This window comes from Oxyura jamaicensis, chromosome Z (genome assembly GCF_011077185.1).
Source record: "Oxyura jamaicensis isolate SHBP4307 breed ruddy duck chromosome Z, BPBGC_Ojam_1.0, whole genome shotgun sequence".
NCBI lineage: Eukaryota > Metazoa > Chordata > Aves > Anseriformes > Anatidae > Oxyura > Oxyura jamaicensis.
In genome coordinates, this window is record NC_048926.1 from 9774144 (window position 1) to 9787190 (window position 13047).

Here is a 13047-nt window from a genome sequence, read left to right on the forward strand (position 1 = left end):
TGCTGTGTGACACTATGGGGGTGGGGGGACAGAGTCATGCTGTCTCTTAAGCCAGAGCAAGCTGCCCGTGATGTTTGAATCCCCTTCTGCCCCAAACTTTGAGTCAAAGCTGGTAACGATGCCCCTGGAACGATTTGGGAAGGGATGTTGCTTCTCCAGCCAGACCATGGTGCAGCAGGAGGGGCAAGTAGAAAGGGTCAGGGCTGAGCCCTTTTGCAGGGCAGCCAGGGAGGAAGGGCGCTGGCCGTGGTTACTGCAGTGCGTTTTTATCAGAGGAACAGCCAAAAAGTGGTGGAGGCTGCTGTGTGCTTGCAGGAGAGCCCGTGCGCGGCTGCGGTGGAGGCCAGCTGCACGTTTCACAGGATTTTGCTTATCTTAAGTGAGAGATGTGCTGATTCACAGGTCTCGTCGTGGGAGATAAGAGCTGTGCTATATTTCACACCACCCTGATAGCTGATAGCAGCTGTGTGTTTCGTGGGCTGCTGTGTTTGTACAGCTGAGAGCAACTGTGGGTTTTGAGTTTGTAACTGAGAGCCGGGGGTGCCAGCAGCACCAGCTGGGGCTGCCACGGAGGATGCTGCGAGGCACCAGCCAGGAGCCCCCCAGGGATGTGCAGGCCGTCGCCAGGTCCCCATTTCTCTGCTCCCTGTCTCACCTTCAGCACCTTGCAGGAGCATTTCTATCATAGGGGGATCAGGCAGAGGGGCTGTGTAAGCCTGTGACGCTGCAGGGCATCAATCTCGTGGTACTAGATTCTGCTGGGAGGGATGCTGGCATGTGGGCCAAGGGGAAGAGGTGCTGGACAAAGCTGGAGCTTGAGGAGAAAAGTAGGCGAGGGTGGAGTTAGCTGCCTAGGGCAGGAGGACGAAGGTAGCAGGGCTGGGAGCATGGCAATGAATGGTGTGTGGCTGGCAAGCGTGTGGTCAGGGACCCCTTGGCTGTGTTGTTGGGGTGAGGAGGTGTTCAGAACCCAGGGGCAGGGCTGGCCATGACTGCCAACACCCTGCAAAATGAGCAGGGGCTGCAGCCCAGATCTGGAGGACACAAGGGGAAGGGGGGGGGTCTATGGTCTCCAGCCATCTCCTCTGCCGCTGTGGCATCGCCGTGACTTTGTGATGGCTCTTGCCTCTGCTAAACACCTCACTTAGAGTAATCCCTGTCAGTCCGCTCGAGGACCCGTGGGAATTGCTCGGTGTTATAGCCAAAATCCCGCTGTTTCCTACCCCTGCGTGTTCCTGGCCGGTGCCTGCTCCCAGCCCCACCGGGCACTGAGCAGCCAAGGGGCACACTCGGACACCACGGGGGCTGCAAGCAATAAATAAATAAGCGAGTGCCCGGTGTAGATAATGCAATTAATTATGCAAGGAACTAATCAGGTGAGATGCTTTTAGCGGTAATTAATTTAATTGCCTGGATTTTAATTTAATGTTCTGTGCGAGGCTTCTTTTCGCAGCACTGCTGCTGTCCCTGGCCCCCGCACTTCCCTGCCTCTCCGGGGGTGGTCGATGCCCCGAGGTGAGCGGGATGCTGTGGAGGAGCAGGTCTGGGAGCATCCCTGGTGGCAGGTTTGCAGCACCCAGTGGCAGCGGGTGGCAGTGGGGATGTTTGCCGTGTTCGGCTGGGCACGGGCGAGCAGGGTGAGCGCACACGAAGGCTGCAGAGGAGAACCTGTGGTTTGAGGATCTTGGGCTTGTTTCACTTAAATTGGGCAGGAAGTTAAGTGAAAACAGGCCTGTGGCTGCACTTTCTTATCTCAGCAGGGCAAAGCAAAATGAGAAGACGGAAAGGCTGGGGGCTGTGTGCAAAGAGGTCTCGCTAAATAAAAGCACTACCTGGAGTGTGCACCCTGGGCGAGGCAGGGAGTGGGGGGGACAGGGGCAGACAATCACAAGGAGCCATTGGAGAGCCAAGGAGGAGCGGGAGAGGTGTCAGCTAGCAAATCTAGCTCTGAATTGGGGTTCAGAGAGCGCAGGGATGAAGGGAGAACTGCCAGGAGTCAAGCTGAGGGAGACCTTACAGAGGAAACTCCAGCAGGGTTAGCTGTATGCATAAAGAGAAAGCAAGGAGAGAAAGCTGAGCTGTGCAGCCAGGCTGGAGGGGAGATGAAATGTAACGGAGGCAGCCCCCCAGTTCTGCATGAGCCCTTCCAGGTCTAACTGGTGATACTGGGGGAGATAGAGGAGGATAAAACCTGAAGGTGGCCCTCTGCCGTGCAAGCAAACTCAAAGAAAAGGCTGTGCTGAAGTCCACCTCATCCCCAGGCAAGGAGATCTTAGTTCATCAGCCAGGCTCGTTAGCGACTGAGGGGACACTGGTGGTACCCAGGAACATGGGGAGAGGCAGCGTGCCTCCTGTGCTTGAGAAAAGGAAAAATCCCGGTCAGACAGCCTGACCCCACTGCGCCCCGCTGTGCTCTCAGAAGAAAGAACAATTAAAGATGTGGAGACAAATGGAAAATGGGAGAAAATATAACGGGAGCTTGCCAGCGATATATCACACCAGATTAACCTGATAGCTCTCTTTGATAAGGGAACTGATTTTCTAGGTCCAGAAATGTGGTCGATGTAATCTGTCTTGACTTCAGTGAAGTATTTGCTATGATGCCACATGGGAAATTATGAGTTAAACCAGAGAAAATGTGGATTAGTATGGGAGTTGGAACAGGGCTTAGGAAATGGCTAAAGGGGATCAGATTGTGCTGAAAGGGGAGCTGCTGGGAGGGATGGGGGAGCTCCGGCATGAGGTTCAGACCGCTCTGCTATGTGTTTTCCACAGTGGCTCTGGCCCAGGAGGAGGGAGCCTGGGTGGGATGTGCTGGTGGCTGTGGGGTGACCGTGGGGTTTCCGGGGTGGGGGTTTCACGCTGGAAAGGCTGGGATGCAGAACAATGGGGCAAAAGGCACACAACATGTGAAGGTGGCTCGTGGATGCGCTTCAGCAGGCAGGCAGAACGACATGAGGGGCTCAGATGGTCCTCTGGGGAGGTTTTGATGTCCAGGTCCAAATCATGGGGGATGTGACCAGGAGCTCAGCAGCACCCAGGGGAGTGTGCATAGCCACGGGTAGCCGTGCTGTCCCATCCCCTGCAGAGATGGGGACACAGCAGTGGGGACAGCGTGCATCCAGGGATGGGATGGCTGGGGGTTGGAGAGACCACCTGGGAGAGGAGGAAGAGCCCACAGACATACTTGTCCCTGGGTCACCCATCTCCTGTGTGCAAAGCATGCTGGCACAAAATGCCCGGGGACACTTCTGCAGGGCAGTCGGTTCCAGAGGGCTTCGAGCAGCCGTGCCTTGCTCTGAAACCTGCCCTTAGGTGAGCAGCTGAGCATGGGGTGAGCCATAGGAGGGCAACCAGAATGCACCATACATATCTCCAATGGGTTGTCCACCCCATAGCCGGGGGCACGGGGGCTGTCCCAGCGTGGCCAGAAGCAGCAGGAGACGGGGCTGGGGGTTTTGCATGCCTGGGCTGAGCTCCGGGCACTGGGCTCCCGGCTGCCCCCAGCGCCGCAGCTCGGCGTTTGGAAACGCGCGGCCCGAGGGCCTGGGGATGGATGTAACAAAGACGTTGGGAAATAATGTGCTCTTGAGGTTTGGCACACGGCTCCGTGCATTACAGAATGTTATAAAAATACTGCTAATGGGCCAGAGAGGAGTGGAAACGCGCGGCGGAGAGGCTGCCAGAAGCCGGAGAGCGCACATGGGAGCGGGGAGGCCTTGTGTGCAAGCAGGGGAGGGAGGCAGCCAGCCGGGCGGGCGTCCGTCCTTCCGCTCCCATCCTCCCATCCCTTTCTAACCTGCTTATCTTCATCTTCCGCCCACCCACCTCCTGGCATTTGCACCTCTCCTCTTGCCCCTCTGCCCTGTGCCGGGATGCCTGGGCGCTGCCGGCCGTGCTGCTCGCCCCATCGCGGCCAAATCCCCGGTGGCAGGGATGCAAGTTGGGATGCAGGCGGCAGGGTGGCCGTGGGATGGGGATGCACGGCCAGGTGCCACCATAAATGCTGCCCACGGTGGTGGGAGGTGGGCTGGCAGCGGGCGAGCAGGGTCCGGGCTGGCCTCCTCCCTCCCATGTCTGTCACTGCCGTGGCTGGCGAGAGAAAGGGAAAAAACATGCGGTTTGACGGAAAACGACATGGAAAAACAACCAAATTAACAGAAAAACAAACAAAGCAAAACCAGAGGGGGGGCAAGAGGGGGAAGGGGCAAAGCAACAGGAACCACATGTGAGTAGGGAGGCCGGGAGAGCCCGAGTGTGTTCTCTGGCCTGATTAGCAAGCGATCAAACATCGGCCACTAATAAATAATCAGAGCCTCCCTTCTCCCTGCCTTAGAAGTCCCTTTCCTCCCAGCTGGGCTCCAGCTGCGACCGGAGGGTTGGACTGCAGTTCGCATCTTTTTTTTTTTTTTTTTTTATAACCTCTTTTTTTTTTTTTTTTTCTTTTTCACCCATCCAAACTGAAGAAACAAAGAAGGTAACAAGCTCACAATTTAAGACATTCAGCTCCAGCTCCCCCGCCAGCTGCGGGCCAGAGCACCAGGCAGGTGTGAGCATCCCGTGATGCGAGGCGGCTGTCTGTCTGGAGTCCTCCTTGGGTTGATTTGGTGTGAAAAATTGCACGTGGGCAATGCTCCCACGCTGATTGGGAAGGACAGACGTTGGGCTGCCCCAGCAGCCGGCGGTGAGGGTGCATGTGCCCAGCAGCAGCGCATCCACAGGCTCCCCCATCGCTCCTGCTGCTGGTGGGGATGCTGAAGGCACAGAGTGGGCCTGGGCTAAGCGTGTGCAGAGACTTTCTTGCTCGCGTCCAGCAATCTGTGACGCAGGGATTGTTTTTTCTAAAACCTTTCTGATGGATTTTTCCCCCATGAACTTAGCCAATCCTTTCCCGCGGCCATGTAAACTGAGGCTATTTCGAGAGCAGCAAGTTAAACATGATGGCGGCTGTTCCCGGGCACCGGGGCCAGCTGGCAGCAGCAGCACTCTCCCCTAGGATCCATCCCTCTCACCCTCCAAACCAGCCACCCGCATCCCTTCTGCCCCTTGGGGACAGCCCTGTGCAAAGTCACCCTCTCAGCTGTGCCCAGGGAGCACTTGGGGCAGAAATACACGAGCCTGGACCAAAACCATGCTGGGGATGGTGCTAATAAATTAAAGCGTGTGGCTGCTGATGTTCCAGCATCAGGAGGTGCACCCAGAAGTTGTCAGGTTTACTGCTGTGGATTTTTCCCCAGGTGCCTGTGGCACTGGAGGGATGCACAAGTGGAGTGGCCCTGGGGGTCCTCACGGGAAAGCATCACCCACAGATCCCCAGAGAGCCCTGGGCAAGGGACCATCAGGCAGGGTTGACCGAGTTGCAGGAGTGTCTCGTTGATTGAAATCCGGCTTTATTTCATGGGTCATGCCGGCTCTCTGCACGCCGCCTTGCCACGCCGAGGTTTGTTTGCAGCTAGGGAAACGCAGCGGATGAACTCTGCTGCCCGTGCCCTGATTTCGGGTCTTGGCCCGGCTGGGAGCTGGAGAGGCATGCTGGGTAATGATATGCAAATTGCCATCCCAGCTTTTTAAGGAGCAGGCCAAAAAAAAAAAAAAAAAAAAAAAAGAAAAGAAAACAACACCAAAAAGCCCAACCACGCTCCCAAATGCAATTAGTCCTAATCGAATTAGGAGCCGGAGTAGAAAAACAAACACGTTTGAAGGCAGCGGGCAACCTCTCTGCCGTGGCCCCGCGGGAGAGGCTGGGTGAAGCCGTGCCTGCTGGCCGTGGGCGCACGCACACGCACGCTTGCACGCTCGCACCCAGGCGTGCACGCACCCGCACCCCGCTGCCTTCCTCCCGTCCTTCCCCTCGCCGGGCTCGGCAGCCTGCCCAGCTGCAGCATAGCAGAGTGATGCTTCCTTGGCTCGCCGCGTAAAATATGATAATCTGGGGCAGCCGGTGTCAGAAACAATAAAAATATCCCCCCTCCCATCCTTGCGGCCCCCCTGCGCACATGGGGGAGCTGGGGGCGGTGGGGCTCGGCACGAGCGGAGCGGCACGTGGCATTTATTAGGTGTCGGTGCGCGGGCTCGCAGCGCCCCGGGGCAGAGCACAGCCGGGAGGTGCTGGGGCCGGTGTGTCCCCGGGGCCTGGAGGGACCTGGCCCCGTGCTTGGACTGCAGTGACCGATGAGCTCATGGCCGGCTGGCTGCCCTGGAGAGCTGCGCCCTCAGCCGGAGTCATGGCAGGAGCAGCCCGTGGCATGAGGGCAGCGAGAAGACGGCGCTTCTCCTGGGACCTCGTAGCGCTGTGTCATGCTGCTGGAGTCCAGAGACTGGCTTTGGATATTTCTCTGCCCATTTCTGCTCCCAACCTGCTTGTCACCCCCCAGCACCCCTTTCTCCTGGAATGGGGTGGGAGGAGAAGATGTGGAAGGGCTCCGGGGCTCAGCAGCGTGCAGGGACACCCGCCCTGTCCTCATGGCACGAGCACCGAAGGCTGCACGCAGCGTGGTCTCAGTGTGCCATCATCCCGTGTAGGAAGGATGGAAGTGCAGCCTCCTCGTCTCTTCCGAGGTTTGTTTATCCTTGTTAAGATGACAAAAACAGCCTAGTAATTAACAAAGCCCAAGGCCAGTCTAAACAGCTTCCCACAGCCCCTGCTCCCCTGTGCCAGGAATTAGGGACACGCAGTGCGGTGGGACCGAAGCATCCCAACGCCGTGGCCAGGGGACAGCGGCTGTGGGCTGGAGACATACGTGCTGGGGGGGGGGGAGGGCATACATTTGAGGCACAAGGCTCTGCTTATGCTGGACTCTGTGCCGGGAAGGATTTAATCTCGGCTGCTCCTAAGTGCCCCTTGTCAAAATATTTAGTGCAAGCTTCCTGCCTCCTGCCCGCGGTGGGTCCCCGGCTCTGGGTGCTGATGGAGGGGAGGGACAGGGGCACAGCCACCTCCTGTCCCCACAGCCATGGGGTATGGCAGCACAGGCCCAGCTGGAGGTGGGCATCCACCAGGGGATGTCCCCAGAGGCACAAAGACCCCGTGGTGGGGACCCTCTGCCTTCCCCACAGCCCCATCCCTCCTGCTTGGTAGGAGAGGGGATAACCATGCTACCGAACCATACCCAAAGTAGGAAAGGTGACAGTAAATCCTCATTTTTCCCAACTCCCAGTGTTTCTCCATCCCTCTCCAAATTTGCCGGTGGCAGCTGGGAACCCAGGTGGGGCCCCGGGCACACAGAGAGGTCCCAGCCGAGACCCCGCAGGGGCTCAGGGCAGGTGCAGGCAGCACCCAGTGTACTTCAGCGTGAAAGACATTGTCATTAGCTATGGTTTCCCGAGCTGGTGAGTCTGCTGTAAATAATTTAAAAGACTAAATGTGTGCTAACAGCAGGTCCGTGTGGTCAGGGAGGGGAGGAGAGGAGAGGGAAGAGAGTCTTGGGTCCGGAAAGCAGAGAAGAGAGTAAAGTGAGATTATTTTCCTCCCGCTAGCAAGACGGGGTGGTGTCTCCCCCCAGGAAAAGGAGTCAGAGGGTTCCCATGCCCGATGGACCCCTTCTCTCCCAATCCCCCCCCGAGCTGTCAGCATCGGTACCAGAGGCAACTGCAGGACAATTTCCAGTTGCTCTTGCTCCAAGCACTTTAATGCTGTTTAAACAATTACGCAGTTGATAAATTTTGACAAGAAGAGATAGAAATAGCCTGGGAGAGCCACGCAGTAGAAATGCTCTAAACAGATGTCCCTTTTCTCCCCCTCCTCTGTTCCCTGGGGGTCTTTATCGCTTGCTGCCAACTAAACAAGACAGTGTTTGCTTGAGTTGGGACGGTGCGGGTGGGGGGAGCAGAATGCCTTATTAAAATGGTTTATGATACTGTCCCTGGGGTGACGGCTGCTTGTTTTCTCTCCAGAATGGTCTCCTCTGCACCGACGGGAGCTGTGCACAGCCTGCTGAGCGCGGGATGTGGATAGCATCGTGCTGTTTGTCCCTCTCCCCTCTGGCACACGGGGTACCAGATTGGCAGCCTGACAGCCGGTGGTTCAGGGGCCGTTAGTCCCATCCCAGAGGTACGGGGGACAAAGGGACCACAAAACCAGGGCTGGACGGTAGTCAGGTCCGTGGGGGAAGCTTGGTTTACACAGATGAGCTCAGGTGTGTAGAGAGAGGAGGGGGGTGCTGCTGGCTGTCTCCAAAGGCCAGGAGATTGTTCAGCTGTGCCACCAACACAGGTCTGTGCCAGGAAACTGCGAGGAGCCTGAGCTGAGCCCTTGGTGCAGTCTTGCTCGCTGCAGCTGAAGTTGCAGCTCGTGTCAGGCTGCCTTGGTGGAGCGCTCCTGACCCTGCCTATTTTCCTTGCTCCAGCCGGTGCAAAAGCACACAGCATCCCATGTGTGCACAGCACCAGGCACAGCTCCTGGGAGTGAGGACAGGGCGAGGTGGTGATGTCCATCAGAGCAGATTGGGCAGTGCTGTTGTGGGTCTCGGGGCACCCTTCAGGAAGGCTGGCAGTGTCCCGTGTGTCCTAGAATGCGTGTCTGCACGTGGCCATGATGCTCCAGCTCAGCTGTGTGCAATGCCCATGGGAATGTGCTTGCCTCCAGTGCAGGATTCGCCTCCACCTTGTGTTCAGGTGCCAGCCACTCACCCCTCCAGCCCTGACTTCCCCAAGTTTCCATCCAGGTGCAATCACCCAGCAAAGCCCGCTGTCACCTTTCCACGGGATGCTCTGCACAGCACCAGCACTGGCACAGCTGCAAGAAGCCCTGTGAGGGGTGGCCTCTGGCTCACGGGCAGGGCGGCACGAGGGTCCCAAGGGCAGGGGGTGGCCCCCTTTCAAGGCACTATCGAGTGTGTGGGTGGTGTTCGTGCTGGCCTGGCTCCCTGCAGGAGGGAGCCCACCGGGGCTCTCAGCACAGCTGCTGATCTGCTGCTCTCGCACAGAGGCAGGTCTCCAAATCATCTGCAGCTCCAGCCTGCACGGGCTCCAACACAAACAGCCCGGGCACAGGTGCGTGGGGTTTCCTCCAGCTTTGCACTGGAGCACAGCCCCCCAGGGGGCTCCCCAGCCTGCCCAAGGCGAGCACCTGCAGCGAGCAGAGCGCACTGGGGCAGGGTGCACACTGCAGGAATCTGCTCCACATTTCATCCCCCCTGCACCACCCCAGCTTTTTTCCCCAAGGAAAATGCAGTGTGCTGGCAGAAAGGGGGATCCCCTGCTGGGAAAAGAGGCACCGAAGTGGGGTGAACTGCCTTGTGTTGTTTGTTCTGTGTCTGCAGCAGGGAGACAGAACCGCAAACCTGGGGAGGGAGGATCTTCTGTCCCAGCCGCTGACCTGCTGCATCGGACATAAATGGTGAAATTGAGCCCCAGATCAGGTCCCTGCACACTTCATGGAGAAGGGAGGTAGCGGGTCCCATGACCCCCACCGCTATTCACATTAATGTGAAGCAAGTGGGAAAGCACGGCTGGTTTGGGTTAGAGGGGACTGTGCAAGAGCACGGGGCTGCTCCTTGCTGCAAGTACCAGGGAAGACACACGGCCACGTTTGCAAACCAGACATGCCGTGCTTGCACACCAACAGTCCCATCACCTCCAGGGTCATGGGAAGGGAAGCAGCGCTTGCTTTTTTGTCTGAAAAGGCAGCATTTGTGGGTGTGATTTGTGGGCTTCTTCACAGGCATTAAAAGTCCCATAAGCTGCTGTGATACGTAGTCTGTGCAGGTGTAACTTCACTGCTTTCCCTTCCCTTGCCTCCCCACCTCCTGATGCCTGGGCTTCAGGGGCAAGCAGAGCAGCTTCCCAGGCTGAAGGGCTTGGGAGGATGGTGCTGCCACGCACCCCAGGGCTTACTTTGAAGGGAAAAAAGCAAACCTGCATAGGGCAAGGAAGATACCTCCTCTGTGAGAGTGCTAGGGTGGATGCAGCCCAAACCGTGGGCTTGCCCTGGGACAGATTGGGCAGAAAGACCGGTCTGGGGCTGCATTTGGAGCCAAGGCTGAGCCAGCTCTACTGAACTCTGCATATGTCCAAGGGGGAGGCTATTTTACCTCATTGCAGATCAGATCCAGAACATTATTGCAGTCGTTTGCAGTCACACTAGATGATCTTTGAAGGTCCCTTCCGACTGAACTATTTTATCCCATTCTAATCTGTTATGGGGTGAGTAATTTGAGAAGGACCTTGGAAAACGAGAGGAAGTGCAGAAAGATGCAGAGGGAGCAGGGGGAACTACCATAAGGAGGAAGACTGAAAATAGTCTGCTCAGTGGCTTCAGAAGGAGCTGGAAACAAGCCCTGACTCCGGCTGGTAATTGCCTCCAACCGGAGAAGACACTGGGTGCTAAACTAGCAAGCAAAGCCATAACGAGAGCCAATGACTGGAAGCTGAGCGCAGCCACGTTCAAATTAGAAATGAAGCTCATATTTTTAATAGAAAAAATGATTAAGCATCGGAACAAACTGCCAAAAGCAGTGGTGGCTCCTCTGCTGCTTGTTATCTGCAGAGCAAGGCTGGCTGCCTCTCTGAAAGATGTCTCAGTCAAAGACGAGTTATTGGGCTCGGCGGAGGGGTAACGGTGGGATGTAATGGCCTGTGCAACCCAGGAGGTCAGGTGAGATGAACTCATTTTCTCCCGTGGCCTCCAAGCCTGTGAGTTAAGGAAGCTGCCTGTCCCTGTCGTGCAGATTTAGCCTCACGGCCGCCGTTCCTCTCATCGGTGCCCCGATAATGTGACTCTGGGGTTTGGTGGTGCAGAGCTGGGTTTTGGGATGTGTGGAGGCTGCTGCCCTCCCCGGCGTGGGATGGGGCCGAGACGATGCCCTGGGTGAGCGGTGTCCTCTGAGAGAGCGGGTGCCTCTCCGAAGGAGGAGCTGACAGAGAGCTTTAGATGAGGAGCTGGACGGAGATAACGTGCCGTCAGACGGCACTGGGAGGAAGCTGGGAGCGGCTCCCCGCGAAGCTCTGCCTCCTGCGTGCAGACAGGAGCTTGGCACAGCGTGCCCAGATGCACTTACCTCCCGGAACGGCTGGGCACAGCCTCCCAGCCCCCCAGGAGGAGCTGCCGCCCTCCCAGATGGGATCTGGGTGGCACAAAGTGCTCGGCGAGCCTGGCACTGCTTCGAGCCCTGGCACTCACAGCACCCCAGCTTGGTCTCAGGCAGGCCCTGGGGGTGCAGGGAGGCATCACGAAGGTGTAGGGTGAGACTGGGGTTATTTGCCTCTTCGTCAAGCCCTCTGGCCCCTCCAGGAGGGAGAAGAGCCACGCGTTACCCAAAGGAAGCCGTGCACCCTGCAGTGCCACATCCTTGTGCAAAGCAGTGGAGGTGGTGCAGGGGGATGCAGCCCAAGGCAGAAGGATTTAGTCCAGGGCAGCAAATTGAATCGGGATGGCCCCTGATTTAGCTGGGGACGTGAGGGGACCAGGCTGGCATTGCTTGTGGTCGTCTCACTGCCCCAGCAGCTTGCACAGGGTGGGCAGGGTGGCGGGGACATGAGAGGAGGCAGATGCAGCCTGCTGCCGAGCATCTTTTCCCCTGGAAGGAAACGAAATCTGCAGGCAGGCGATGCGGGTGTAGCATTGGCAGCAGGAGCTGGCTCTGCTCTGGCCGGGAGGGGGCTGAGCCCCGGTCACCTCCTTCTCTGCAGCGCTCCCTGCTTTGCATGAAAGAGGCGCTTTGATTGCTGACATCTGTAGACAATCAGATAAGAATTAGAGTTATTCCTCTCGGCATAAATGGTATTTCTAATCTCATAATCCCTTAATATTGTTCTCACCAGGATGTGGCCACCGCTAATCCCTGAGAGTTTGTTCTCAGGCAAATTTCAGCAAGGCCAGGGAGGTGCATGGAGGGGGGCTTGGCTGCCTTCCCCCCACCCCAAGGAGCCCCCCCTGGGGTACGCAGCAGGCAGGGAAGTGCTGGCCTGGCTGCTGCCCCTCCTGCCAGCCGGGGATCTCAGTCTGGGACTGAGGAACCCAGGCTGCATCCCTCTGAGGTGCTGCTGGGGGGCTCTGGCGTGGTTTTGCCACTTGGCTGCTTTCTGAAAGAGGCTGATCCCCGAGGGATCTGCTGGAGAAGTGCAGCGAGGGCAGCATCCTCCTGCTGCAGGACTGCAAAGGCCAAGGCCCCCAGTCACCTGGGGGAGGGAAGTGCTTGGTAAGGATGCTGAGCTGCATTTGTCCCTCATTTTGCATCCTCCCTGCACTAAAGATGGGACAGCCACGTGGGTCGCTCCTTACCTCCCGTCCTGATGTTGTGCCCACACCCAGCAACACACCGTGGCCTTCCTCCTGGCCACCTCGCAGGCACAGTGGAGGTGGGAAGGGAGCTGGAAACTGCACACCCTGTGCCCACCACAGGCAGGGACCGGTGTTTCCCTTGCCCCTGCTGCATCCATCCTTCCCCAGCACACTGTGTGTACCAAGCACAGCCCTGTGCTGGGCTTGTAGCCACATTCCCAGTAGCTCAGAGGGTTACGGGGGAGGCTTCGTGCAACAGCCCACCTTACCTGGAAAGCACAGTCCCCTCCATGTCCCTCTCCCAGCATCCTGTCCCCTGCATGTCCCTCTCCCAGCACGCCACCGGCTGTGTTTGAGCGGGGTGCAGGGTACCGACATCCCTCCCGCTGCCCGGCTGAAACCTGCCCATCTCTCCCTCGCAGCCCCGAGCGGTGTGTTACTATAGCTACCTTTCCCCGAGCTCAGATCTCTGCGGGGCTGAGGTCTTGCTGTCATTTCTGCATGGCAGGAAGGAAAGGAGAGGGCTTAGCCTCGAGGTCGGGTGTTGCAGACCGTGCCACAGGGATGCTGTGGTTGTAGACTCAGGTGCAGTGATGCAGCTTGGCCGGGAGTCCCTCAATAGCTTGCAGACACCAAACTCTGTGAGATCCCTGGGAAAAGAGCGGTGGATGGTGCTGGCTTGCAATAAGCCAGCATCACTCACCCTGATGCGTTTTCCTTCTGCTCTCTGAAAGCTGATAAGGAGCTGGTGGGCACCCTCGTTGCACTGAAATGTCAATTTTGGGGGAGGGATTCCTGAAGGTTTTGCCCTCAGGGGGAAAGAGGGA

General features: G+C 57.8%; 1 protein-coding gene across 12 annotated transcripts in view; it reads left to right on the forward strand.

Moving 5' to 3' along the window:
* Nucleotides 1-13047, forward strand: part of CNTFR (ciliary neurotrophic factor receptor) — a 176848-nt gene that overhangs the window by 125674 nt on the left and 38127 nt on the right. The window lies entirely within an intron of this gene.